This window comes from Delphinapterus leucas, chromosome 10 (assembly GCF_059928025.1).
Source record: "Delphinapterus leucas isolate spDelLeu-1000000601 "Yukka" chromosome 10, BTC_Dleu_Yukka2, whole genome shotgun sequence".
Taxonomy (NCBI): domain Eukaryota; kingdom Metazoa; phylum Chordata; class Mammalia; order Artiodactyla; family Monodontidae; genus Delphinapterus; species Delphinapterus leucas.
Genome location: NC_143138.1, coordinates 10,379,364 through 10,393,475, shown reverse-complemented (window position 1 = coordinate 10,393,475; position 14,112 = coordinate 10,379,364). Strand labels below are relative to the sequence as shown.

At 38.2% G+C, this 14,112-nt stretch overlaps 1 protein-coding gene across 2 annotated transcripts in view; it reads left to right on the top strand.

The window, feature by feature from the left end:
• RANBP9 (RAN binding protein 9) overlaps positions 1-14,112 on the top strand; it is a 90,025-nt gene that overhangs the window by 15,616 nt on the left and 60,297 nt on the right. The gene's annotated exons all lie outside the window — the stretch shown is intronic.

The following is a 14,112-nucleotide window of genomic DNA, read 5'->3' as shown; positions in this document are numbered from 1 at the left end:
GAGTCATTTGTGCAGCTACCAAGGTAAATTTATGGGGCTGTGTAAGTTTACCTGTACTTGAAGTGAGTCATTTAACCCCTCTTGGTGCTTCTTCTGTGTTTAATTGACAAAATAAGTATGTTTGGTAGATCATTCCTCTTTATTTGCTGAATATTCTCAATGTCAACAATACGGAAAGTACAAAGTGAAACCTTGGGTTCAACGATAACTTTTTAACTACCTTAGTTTTCCCAGGGTGATGAAGCCAAAGGTAAAATCAGAGAAGCCAACGATAAAGTGGTTGAGAGACCCCAAATTGAAATAGGCACATGATTGTAACCCTTTCTGACTCTACTGCTGTATACTCAGTAAGCCAGTTCTTTTATACTTCAAGTTATATCACCAACTCCATAATGCTGGTGTTGCTCAGGATAATTCCCAGGATTCTCTTTACCTTTCACTCTACATATTGTATCTTTGCATGAGCTTGACCTTATATTTTCATGGCTGCACATTCCCTGACAAGTCTCAAATCTAAAACTACATCTCAGGTCATTCCCTTGAGCTCTAGACCAATATATCTGCCCAGATGTTTGTATTGGAATGTCCCACAGGCATTTAAATTTAGCTTGTTTAAAATCTTTTTCTCAACCCTAGCTTGGTTAATGGTTACACTATTGCTAGAAACTTGAGAATTTCTTGCCTTAAACTTTCTCTGTCCATTTCTACAGTTTCTGCCTGAGTCAGGCCTTGGTAATTTGTCCCCTAAATTACTGAGGTCTCCCAGTTGCTCCCTGTTTTGCTCTCACTCCAGTGAGAGAGCAATATAACTATTGCTCATCTTCTTTCTAATACAGAACTCAATTGTGTCTGTCCCTTCTTGAGATTATTTGGTACACCTGTTGCTTTGAGATTACAATCTAAAGCTTCTTAGCAGGGTCCTTCATGATGTGACCTTTGTAATTTTTCAGTCTCATCTTTTTGTTGCCAGAATCCCTCATTATTTTTTTTTAAATTAGGCATATTTTACATGTAGTAAAACTTACCGTTTTTAGTGTGCAGGCCTGTGAGTTTTGACAGATGTGTACAGTCTTGTAACCATCACCACAATCAATATATAAAACAGTTCCATCACCCTGAAGAACTCCTCCATACCCCTTTTTAGGCAACCTTTCCCCATCTCCAGCCCCTGGTAACCACTGATTGGTTTTCTTCCTTTATAGTTTTGCTGTTTCTAGGATGGTGTATAAACGGAATCATAGAGTATGTTGAGTAGAGTAGCCTTTTAAGTCTGGCATCTTTCACTGAGTGTAATGCATTTGAGGTTCATCTCTAGTTTTGTATGTATTGGTAGTTCATTCCTTGTTATTGCTGATTATGTGGATGAGCCAACCACAGTTTGCTTACTCACTCTTCAGTTGAAGGACATCAGATTATTTCCAGTTTTTGGCAATTAGGAATATAGCCACTCTAAACATTATTGTATAGGTTTTTTTTTGTAAACATGAGTTTTCATTTAACTCGGGTAAATACGAAGGAGTGCGATTGCTGGGTCCTTTGTTAAATGTATTTTTAACTTTATAAGAAACTGCCAAATCGTTTTGCAGCATGGCTGTACTAGTTACGATCCCACGAGCAGCGTGTGAGGGTTCCTGTGGCTCTGCCTCCTCAGTAGCACTTGCTGTTGTCAGGGGTTTTGTTTTGTTTTAAATTTGTAGCCATTCTAATAGGTATCTAGTGGTTTTCTTGTTGTGGTTTTAATTTACTTTTCCCTAATGACTAACGATGTTGAAGACATCATTAATGTCTTCATTAATTCTTATCTGTCCTGTTTTGTTGTTTTTTTTTTTTTGCGGTACGAGGGCCTCTCACTGCTGTGGCCTCTCCCGTTGCGGAGCACAGGCTCCGGACGCGCAGGCTCAGCGGCCATGGCTCGCGGGCCCAGCCGCTCCACGGCATGTGGGATCTTCCCGGACCGGGGCACGAACCCGTGTCCCCTGCATCGGCAGGCGGACTCTCAACCACTGGGCCACCAGGGAAGCCCTGTCCTGTTTTTTTTAAACAAACTCAATAGTTCCTTTATTTCGATTTTATTTTATTTAATTTTATTTTTAAGATTTTTTTTTTTAATATGGACCATTTTTAAAGTCTCTATTGAATTTGTTACAGTATTGCTTCTGTTTTATGTTTTGGTTTTTTGGCCACGAGGCATGTGGGATCTTAGCTCCCCAACCAGGGATCAGACTCCTGCATTGGAAGGTGAAGCCTTTAACCACTGGACTGTCAGGGAAGTCCCCTGTTTCGATTTTAAATTAACTACTTGTCAACCACTGTGGACATGGTTAAGAAATGACTTAACAGAGATATACTTAAAAATACTGAATTGACAGCTCAATTGAACGGAATGCTTCTTAGGGCAGTTCTCATTTTGGCATTCACCCTGATTAAATTTAAGGTCCTTATTCCTCATCTCTTTTCTGAGCTATGGGAGCTCTTAACTGGGGCATCCAGTTAATCTCCATTTCCATTTTTCTGCCAGCTTAGGCTTGGAGAAATAAGCCCCAGAAAATAGAAAGTAGGATGTTAAACAGAGTTGAATCAACATAAAGTGACCCCAAAGGAGAGGGATGGAACCCCAAAGGAGAGGGATAGGTTAGAAAATACTACCTAACCAAACTGGGCTCCACTTGCCCGGCACCCAGCAAAGCCAATCTACTGACACTGGGTTGTGGTAAAGTGCAGTGTTTATTGCAGGAACCAAGCAAGGAGGATGGGCAGCCCATGCTAAAAAGACCCAAACTCCCCAGTGGCTTTCTGGGAAGGGTTTTTAAAGGCAGCATTAGGGGTGAGGGTTGTAGGGTGTGTGATCAGCTTGTGGACTTTCTTCTGATTGGTTGGTGGTGAGGCAACAGGGTGTTGTTTTGGGAATCTTAGTCATCAGATTCCTGGTTCCATCCTATCCAGGGTGTACACGCTTGTGATCAGCACGAAGTCACCATCCACCTCTTGGGAGGGAGTCTTAGTTTCTGCAGAACTACTCAAAGATATTTGTCCGATTGTTATGTATACGCCTTGAGGAGGAAGTAGGACCCTGTTCTGTGGCTGCTGTTGTTTAAAGCTGTCATCACTTCTCTTGCTTGACTGCTTTTCCTTGGATTCTGCATTCCCTCACTTCCCCAATTAGTAACTGCTTGAGTCTGCTCTTTGGAAGTCAGGAAAGGCCTAGGGACTAAAGCCTTTTTCCTACAAACAAGAAACACGGAGGGGCTTTTGTACCCGGGAAGGTCTCGCAGGGGCCTGCTGGGTTTCAGTCTCCCTTTTTCTTTGATACTTCTCAATCCTGAGGGGAACAAGGGTGCGACAAGAAAGGGAATAAAGTTTTGGATAGAGAGGTTAACCATAAACCTGGCAGGGGGACTTGGTTTCAAAAATACCCCCAAAGACCTTTTTCTAATCAGAGTTGGCATCTGTGGAAAGTAGATGGCAGGTATGTAGTGCCGTAAGATACTCTCTGTAGTTCTCTGATGGTACTTGCTGGCTCATGTTTCTAGCTGTGTGCAGGTTCTTTCCTTCCTCCTTATATTCACCTTCTCTTGTCTCTTTCCCCATTTGCCAAGCTTAACTAGTTACTCTTCAAGTCGTAGTTTACAGTTACTTTTTTTTGGTGGCACTTTCTCCTCCCCAAAATAAGATTGTGCCTTTATTATGCTTCCTTTGCTTTTTGGGCAGACTGTAATTATAATATTTATACAGCTAATTGTCTGCTTACTGATGATGTAAAACGGTACAGATTCAAGGGTGAGGGACTATTTTATATTTCTGTAATTCCAGTACTTACTTTTTAGCTAGCACTCATATGAACGAACAAATGGATGGATGAGAAACAGTACCCACCTCCTGTATATTCTTGGAGAAAACTGTTGTGTTTTTTTTGGTCTGATTTTGTTTATTTCTGGTAATCTTTTTTTTTTTTTATTTCTGGTAATCTTTTTGAACACAGTTTTAGGTCCAACCCAATGCTTTTGGAAGGAAAGAGCAAACAGTTCATTTATGGAAGAAAAGCAAGTCATGTAGCTTATTTTGGCCAAGTATTGTCTTTCTGGAGATATATTGAACTGTATCAAGAGATATAAAAATTCCTTCCTAAAATCCTAATGTCATTATAAAGACTTGACCAGAAAGAGCAGCTGTTAGTTACCTTTCATTTGCAGTGATACATGCTCATCTGAGAGTTTATTATACTTAATTTAAAATTGAATTTTCTTTTAAACAGTGTGTTTATCCAAGATTAGGACAGGTAAATAAATATTTGGATCCAAGATGTCAGTTTTATTACCAGAAATTGTCATTGTAGCAAGTTTTCTCATGAAATGGCAAGAGTTGGGTATGAATTGCTTCTCAGTTGTTTTGTAAAATGCATGATTTCTAGGTCTGCCTTGGAAAAGTAGCAATATGACTGTGATGATTGGTACTTCATTGCCTAAGAAGTGAGGCTTGAAGGAAGTTCCTTTTATTGAACGAAACAAATAATATGTTCTGTTTTCTGCCTTGGATTTTCATTTAAACTAAACATAATTTTTGTGTATGTTCAGCAAAATAAGCTTACTTTATTAGGACAAAATAGCCTGTCTCAATGTTTTGATTAATTTGAAAATGAATTCCTAACACATTTTGCACCCCAAAAATTAAATCACCTTATCTGCATGAAATCATTTTCTTTAGGAGACATATTTAAAGGGTATATATTTACTTTATGTTCTTGTTAATTCTTGTTGACTGTCAAGATGAATTTCTAAAAGTAGTCTCTAAAAGTGTCTTTTGAACGTACTTTCAGTTCAGGAATTTTATTCAGGTTTTAAATTATGTATACTGATAGAGGCAATGGAGATACAGTTAATTATAAATGTGAGAGATAATAAAATTTTTATTTGGAAATTTTTAGAATTATAATTTATTATGAGTGTGATATTTTTAACTCTTCAAACAAAATATTGATGCCATTCTGCCAGTGTGATTCAGGAGAAATCAGCAGGTAATCCAGTCTCTGTTCTGTTCCTAAATTCTGCTGATAATAAAAGCATAGAACATTCCTTCTATGCTTCCTGACTTTCTGGATTATTTCTTGGGGGAGTGGAAGAGAAATAAAGGCCTTTCTTTCCATCTAGGTTTAAAAGGCTTTAAAAGGTCTTTCCTTCTAGTTTCTATTGGTGATAAGCCGTAAGTGGAAACACAGATGGAAAATGTGAACAAAGATATCAAATAAACTATATATTTATTAACTTAATGAATATATATTGAACAGGTATGATGTATCTGGCATTGGCAGCAGCTGAGCGAGTATAAGAAATTATTTTATTTATCTCTGTCTTATCCATAGTTTCTAGTAGAGGACCTGACACTTAGCAGAAACTCAATAAATGCATTGAGTGAACTGAATGTGCGTTCTTGTTCTCAGGGAATATTGAATTCAGTATTTGGAGGGTACAGTGGGGCAGAGCAGGGAGCAGACATATGCAAATAACTCTAGATTAAGACATAATATACTAAGTACTTAGAGTGAGAGAGTATATGGGAGAACTGAGGAGATGATGATTAACTCTAGCTCAAGGAAATCGATTTATAAAGGAAGTAGTGTTTGATAGGCCTTAGAAAATGAGTAAAAATTTGAGACACTTCGTTGGGGAAAAATATTCCAGACTGTGACAAATGGCTGGACCTGTCTCATGGGAGGAATGGAACTGTATGGTGTCTTTGGCTGAGGTAGATGACTCAATATTGCTGGAGACTTGAGGGCTTATAGTGAAGAGTTTACAGAAGTAAGAGTGGAATTGGAATCATATTAGAGAGCCTTGATGATAGTTCTAAGGCCAAATGCTCTAGAGGTAGTAGGGAGCCTTCAGTCTTTTTGAGTAGGGCAGTGATAGGGTATCTGTTTTAGGAAAGCAGTACTGGGTGGGGAGGGGATGCAGTGTGTGATGGCAGTGTGAAAGATGGCTAGAGATAGGAGTTAGGCTACGAGGCTATTGCCTAGGGATGAATTGTGATAGAGGTTAAAAAAATAGAGGAGGAGGAGGTAGTTTAACTTGTTGGGTGGTACCTATTATGTACCAGATACTGTGCTAGGAATACCTAGGGTTTACAAGGAGGGATTGGCCAGGACAGGGTCTCTGCCCTCCAGAAGTTTGTAGGTAAGAATAGAAATGAACATGTCAATAAATAATTAAATATAGCATAAAAAATGTATAGTAATAGCTATATGAACAAAGTAGAGAAGCAGTATGGTGGAGGAAGTGACCAACTCTGTTGGAAATGGGGTGGCAATCAAGGAAGCCTCTAGAAAGCTTGCAAAGAGTTATGGAAGAGGAAGAAAGTTAAACATAAGTCTCTCTCACTTCCCTGTCCTTCAGCTACCTATTTACCCTCCTTAGACTGATTTCCTAGGAATTACTCCAGAGATACTCTGTGAGCAGAGTTCTCAAAGATGAATAGTTGTTTTAGAAGCTGATTTAGTTACTTTTGCTAAGAAATACAGTGAAGTACTTTGGGACAAGAAAGATGGAGATTTGAATATTGGCTTTGCCACTTACTAGTTCTGTGGCCTTGTACTTTTCGACAAACTCTTTGTTTCCTTTTCTGTAAAATGGAAACAGTAGTGCCAGCCTCATAGGATGAGATTAAATAGTTCACTTAAAGTACCCGTTAGAGTGCCTGGTGCACAGCCTTGATGCTTCTGTTGCTGATGGAGAAGGAGCAACACAAAGGTTTGTGGCATGAATGTGTCTGGAGGTGATCGTGAAGGGACTTCTAATGGATAATCTTTATCTTCTAGGTGCTAGCTTTAAAAGGGAATGATAACGATTGGATTTGCATTTTGGGGAGGTTACGCTGATACAGAAAAGAGAGGTCTGAGAGACGCAAGAGGTCCAGTTGGGCCATTATGATTTTGAATTGGCTTAATCTGTGTAGTGGAGTTAGTGAGGAAAGTAGGTAGATTTATTAGCTATTTAGGACTTGAAAGAAAAAGAAAAAACTTGATTAGGAGGTGGGAATGGTAAGGGTAGCTGTTGAAAGGGAAAGAATGAAGGGTGACTTCCACTGTTCTGGCTGGGACAGTCGCTTAGATAGACGGTGCTGTGACTGAACATAATAAAATATACTGGAGAGAAGGAGAACTTTGAAATTGCAGACGATGGGGACATTGTTTGAACTGCTGTGAGACATCCAGATGATGAGTTAATAGTAGGGGCTTTGACTGAAAATAAATGGGATTTAGGAGAGAGAAGAGTTGTAGGTGGATTTTGGAGTCATCAGAATGTAACTTGTTGAAGCCATGAGGATTGATATGATTACCCAAGTATGTGGTGTAAAAACAGAAGAGGTCTGAGAATGGACATCTGAAACACCATATTTACTAGAAATGTAGGAGGGAAGAATCTAGCTAAGGATTCTGAGAAGGAATGGTCCGAGTTAGGAGGAAGATTCTAGAGAGTACTGTGTGTGAGAAGCCAAGGAAGTCAGTTAGAGGGAGAACTGAAGTGTCCGCTGGTTTGTCACTTAGGAGGTTGTTAACCCTTATTCTGGCCGTTTCCTTAAAGGTGGGGTGGGAGTGAGTGCAGTGCATCAGAGAGTTAGAGGGAAGGGGTGGAGTTGGTGGAGCCGGAGGACTGCCTAGCTGGGCAGCACTTGTGGGAAACAGTATTTCTCCATCCATTCAGAAAAATCGGCCTAAGAAAATTATGTCTTGTATAAATTCTATTAATAATTCAACTTGTTTTCTTCCAGTTTTTATATATACACCTTTTTTACACAGCTGTACTCTTCTTACACATTTTTTAAAAATTTATTTATTTATTTATTTTTGGCTGTGTTCGGTCTTCGTTTCTGTGCGAGGGCTTTCTCTAGTTGTGGCGAGCGGGGGCCCCTCTTCATCGTGGTGCGCAGGCCTCTCACTATCCTGGCCTCTCTTATTGCAGAGCACAGGCTCCAGACGCGCAGGCTCAGTAGTTGTGGCTCACGGGCCTAGTTGCTCCGCGGCATGTGGCATCTTCCCAGACCAGGGCTCCAACCCGTGTCCCCTGCATTGGCAGGCAGATTCTCAACCACTGCGCCACCAGGGAAGCCCTTCTTACACATTTTTACATCCTGTTTTTTTTATTGATTTGCCAAGACATATTTATTACTATGTATTTTTTAACCTAGTTACAGGTATAAGTACTTTACTATGAGATTGAAAGCTCTGACCATCTTTTTTCTTTTTGTTTTATTTTTTTTTGCTGCAACATAGTCTGTTGTAAGTGTATTAAGGCACATCCATAGCTATTCTCCTATTGTTATTTAAGTTGTTTCTAACTCTTTTCACTATTATAAATAATTTTTATGCATGGTATCTGTATTTCTTTAGGAAAGATTTCTTGAAGTAGAATTATTGGATCAAAAGAGAAAGTATGTACACTTTTAAGGTGCATGAGGCACTGACCCAAATTACTCTCTAGAAAGATGAGTCCAGTTTCCGTGTGGGCGGGAGAAACTTGCTCATATGTGTAAATTGAGGAGAGGAAGTCACTAGGGAATCCAAGGCAAGTTGAGGAGGCTAGTTCCTTTGCTGAGGGAGTGGGGTTGAGGGGTTAAATACAAGTTTGGAATGTGGGCTGGAATATGGAATTGATTAGAACAGAAACATCTCTACTTTGGGAAGCCTGTCTTGACAACCTTTCCACCTCCAAACTGGGTTAGACTCCTCTGTTATGTGCTTTCATAGCACTTTTACTCCCCCTTTATAGGATTTCATCATATTCATAATTATTTATGTAAGATCTGTCTTCCTTGTTAGAGTGTCAGCTCCACGAGAGCACAGACTTCTGTCTTTTTCACAGTTTAGTCTGTGTTGGCCCACACATAGCTACTTAGTAAATATTTATTGGTCAGAGAAGTAAAAGTATTGAGGAACTGTGAGATTTTAAACCATGAATTTAAAATCATGTAGTGACAGCAGTTTACATATGTAAAATCATTTTTCTGTATGTACTCAGCTGGTTGGGGAGGAAAGTTGAATTGTATGATTGATGCAGGATGGGAAATCATAGTTTAGGTAAGTTAGAAGGACAGTTGTAGTAGTTGAGGTTACTGGTGAGGGAATGTTTAAATGGACAGTTTTTTAGTTCAGGCTGGATAAGGAGGAAATGAAATCAGTAAAGAGTGGGTAAAAGCAGACAAAATGGAGAAATTTGTATGTTGCTGTTTCTAGTGAGGTTTAAGAAGAGGTGGGGTGGGATTTCTGAGGTGGGGTTTCTGGAGCTGCCAGGTAGGATGTACCAATGAAAGACAGCTTATGTGAAGAGAAGCGGGAGGGATTTTTGGTTGATTTTGCTCGCTACTGTCTCCTCAGTGCATAGAACAATGCCAGGCACAAAACAGGTACCTGAGTGGAGACGGTGGGGTAACAGCTTTGCCTCTGCGTACCCCCAGCTCTGTGCCTTGTACAGAGTATAGGTATTGGTGTTTATGGAGTGAACAAAGTGAGCCTTGGATTTTGGATACCTCTTTACTGACATTTTGAAACCAGCAAAGATGATTGGGAGCTGCATTTCTGTTGGTGAGGAAAATGTTTAACAAAGTACCCAGTGAATGTGGGAAAAGTGCCCTAGAGATATATAACCATCACGTTTCTTAAATTATTCTCGAGTTGGTTATCCATCTTCATTGTAGTGGAAATCCGAAATCACCTTTACCCCTTACTCCATCACTTATTTTATACCCAGTAAATGCATGTGGAATTTTTTTAAGAACCTTTTCTCCAGCTGTAAGGTAATGTATTCTTAATGCAAAAGGGAAAATCAAACAGATCCTGTGAAATAGAAAAAAAGCATAACTATTTTTAAAAGCATGTGCAGTCCTACCACCCATACGAAGGTACGGTTGACATTTTGGGGTATAGTCTCCCTGCCTTTTTTTTTTCTCTATTCAAACAAATTTTAACATTAGTCCGAGAAAGAAAAATTGGTTTAAGATGTATGTGAATCACGTAAAAGAGATTCAAAAAATACATTATGCTCATGTGTACCACTACCTATACTTAATATGAGTTTAATTAAAAATTCAGAGAGAAAAATCCCATTTTAATGATGTCTTGAAGATACCCATAATCTTTCAATATATTGTTAAGGTTGTATAGCTTTGTCATAATGAATATATTACTTGAAATCATATTTCAGTTTTGCAGAACCAGAAAAAGTTTGTAACCAATCTATTTATTTTTATCTCAGATACATTGAGTGCTTGCTGTTTGCCTTCTTCTGGAATCACTTATATGAAAGTAAATGTTCCAAAATAAGGAGACATGGTCTGTTAGTCCTGGACCTTTTGATTTTCTGTGGATGATTTGGCAGTTGGGTAGGTTTTTCAGGAGGAGTGGCTGAGATGTTTAAAATGATTACAGAGTAGTAGCTGTTTTGGAACAGAAACACAGGCTGGTGAGGAGTTGTGCTTCATCCCAGTGCTGCTTTCTCTGTGATTTAGATGGTGTGGAATCTCAGCAGTTTTCCTCCCCAACATTTTCAAGCATAAAGAAGAGTTAATACAGTGAACAGCCATATACCACCTTGATTTTAGAGTTAGGATTTCGCTCTATTTGCTTTATCACAGATCTGTCCTTCCATGAACACATCTTATTTTTTAATACATTTCAAAGTCAGAGTTTCCAAATTAGTTTTATTTAAATTCTCTAATTTTACACTTGTACCTCTTTTTTCTTACTCTGAAAATCTTTGTTTCTAATGCTTTTGACATAATTTTTTATTTGCTTTGTCCTAGAACATAACTATACATTTCTAAATTAGCATACCAATATTATTACTAAAAGAATATTGAATACCGTATTTTTCTTTTAATACTTTTTTTTTTTTTTGCGGTACACGGGCCTCTCACTGTTGTGACCACTGCCGTTGCGGAGCACAGGCTCCAGACCCGCAGGCTCAGCGGCCATGGCTCACGGGCCCAGCCGCTCCGCGGCATGTGGGATCTTCCCGGACTGGGGTATGAACCTGTGTCCCCTGCATTGGCAGGCGGACTCTCAACCACTGTGCCACCAGGGAAGCCCTTTTTTTATACAGTTTTACACCAACTTGACATATTATTAATTTCACATATTTAAGTTTATCTTCTGTTTATAGGGATTGCTTTTTTCTTTTTGTTTTAATTAAATAAAACATGTGAACATTTACATTGTTCCCCAATTAAAACTGTGCAAGAAGGCACTTCACAGAAGGCTCACTTCATCCTGGTCTTCCTCCCATAGGTAACCATTTTTACTAGTTCTTGTTTTTTCTTTGTATTATTTCCTTTTGAAAATATAAACAAATATGCCATAGAAAAGTGTGAACAGATCTCACAAGTAACTGGTGGCAGACATTAGTTGCTTCTGGACAGGGGAAGTGGTTAGCTGGAGATAGGAATGAAAGGAAACTTTAAACATTTTTGTCACTTTTGACTTTTTTTTTTTTTTAATGATGTGGTATATTTGCTTTTTTGGGGGGGTTAGTATATTTTTACATTTAGAAAATTATACTAATACCTGTAGTCTCCTCTTTTAAAGATATCCTCTGTTGTGAGCAGTGATGGAATTAGCTACTAATCTCTTCTTGACCTTCCCTTCCCTCTTCCCTAGAATCTTTTTTTTTTTTTTTTTTTGGTATTTAAAAAATTGTTACTGATTCACATGCAGTAAAACTCACTTTTTTGAGGGTGATGATGTAGGTCTGTGAGTTTTGACAAATGCATAGAATCATGTAACAAGCACCATAATAAGATCTAGAACAATTCACCTCCCAAAATTCCCTCTTGATATCTCTTTGTAATCAAATCCTCCCCCATACCCTAACTCTTGGCAACTGCTGATCTGTTTTCTATTCCTACAGTTTTTCCTTTTGAAACCAGAGTGTATTTTGTCATATAAATGGAAATGTCATATAAATGTAACCTTTAGAATATGGCTTTTTTCCCACTTAGTATGATGCATTTGAGATTCATCTAGGTAGTCTAGTGTATCAGTAGAACGTTCCCTTTTTGGTAAACTCTCCCCTTCTCCATTTTGTTAATTAATTGCAATATATATATATACACACACACACACACACAAAATATATATACATTAAAAGTACATAACATTTGCATACGCAACTCTGTTACCTCATCATTAGTGTTAGTTCTAAATTCAGTATATTTAATACTTACCACCAGATCTTATTTCAAAGCTTCTCTTAGGGTTTTTTGGTTGTCTGAAGCTCATTCTTTACTAGAGAGCTCAGGGAGAGCTCATGGGAACAATATTATTTAAGTCCTTTCTGGTTCATAACTTGTTTGTGACCATTACACCCATTATATTTGAAGGTTTGGTTGGATATAAAATCCCTGGTTTACATTTTCTTGAGCTTTGTGGACTTGGATATGAAGTATCACTGTCAAAGTCTTATGCCATTTTTTTTCCTGGCAAGAGATTTGGTCTTTTGCTTGGATGCCCAAAAGATTTTTCTTTAAGGAACCAGTATTGAATATGTCTTGGTGTTAACCTTCATGTATGACCTTAAATAATAGGTTCAAGTCTTCTTTTATTTCAGAAATGTTTTCTTCTGTGATAATTTTCAACATTTGCTCTTTTCAGTTACACAGGTTTCGTTTTTGGGGACTCCAATTTTGAGTATATTGGATCTTCTTTGCCTAACTTCTGTATCATTTACTCACAAAATTTTTTTCTTTCCTTCTTTGTTATTTTAAAAATTTCCTGCATTCTGTTTCATCTTTTCTTCTGGTGTCTATTCACTCTTGTGTTCCATTTAGTTCTTCTTCATTTCTGATTTAATTTTTTTCCCTAATTCTCATATAATGCTAATAAAAACACCATTTTCCTACTTATTTATATTAAAAAATGGAGACTTCCTATGAAAAAGTTAAGTTAGAACACTGGTGGAGAGAAACGCTATTGCTGAAGAACAGTAAAGTACACCCCAGTCTCCAGAGTTATAGGTACACCTCACTTGGTATGATGGATAGTATCTGTAAAGTTTATAAAATTGAAGTGAGGCAGTTTCTTACTAACTTCTTTGCATGATTTGGAATTACTGCTCTTCATTCTTCATCAATTTTTTAGGGAGATGATGAGAAGTAAGAAGATTTTAAATATGGGTTATAATATAAAGAATTAATTTTATTAACCAAAAACTTCACTTTATTGGAGTTGTAAATAATTTAGTGCCTATGAGGTGAAAGTAGGCTGTGTTTTATACCTATTATGTGATAAATTATTTTCATTACCCTACATTTAACACTATAACAGGCTACTTTAAAATATTGATTTGTTGCTCTTGTAATTAACTACAGATCAGATTCTTTGATAGAGAGTTATTAGAGAAACTCTTCAGTTGTAAGATTTTTACCTCAATTCTGTTGGCTCAGATATCATTTAGAGATTACTACTTAATTTGTAGTATTTTGGATATGCGTATTCTTGAATTTTTTTTGTATATTAATAGTGCATATCTAAGAATGTGCATGTTGGATATGGTATGGTAAAGTTGTTGGGACAGCAGAGGCTTGGCAGGAAGTTTATTATACTCACAGGACCCAGAGGGGAGTTACGCATGCCATGCAGGGTCACAGGAGAAGCACCAGGTTTCAGTCAGGTGGCAGAAGATAGTGGGGGTAGGCAAGGCCGAGCCAGGGTAAACAGTTTAGGATTGGCTGGTTTGAATAATATTGGCGGGCCTTGCGCTATAGGGCTGATCTCTAGTTGTTTGGGACTTGACCTGAGATGATTTAGGGCAGGAAAAATTGGCTTGTGTGTGAGAGTAAAATAAGGAGATGATGGGGGCTATAGACTCAGAATCAGTTGGTTTGTATATGAGAGGCATATTCCTGGCCAGGCCCTTTGTTATCTCTTAAGAAAAGGCTTGCCTTGGAAGGGGGCTGGTCAGAGATGGGAAAGGAGCAGTCTCTGACCAGCAAGCTCTCTAAGATGTCAAAACTTCATATAAGTTACGGGAGATAAGAAACATGACTAGTGCAGCTGCCCAGTGAAGTTTATCTGTTTACTCTGTTGTACAATATCTGATCTATTCATAATCTTAGCTTTCTAGACAATTG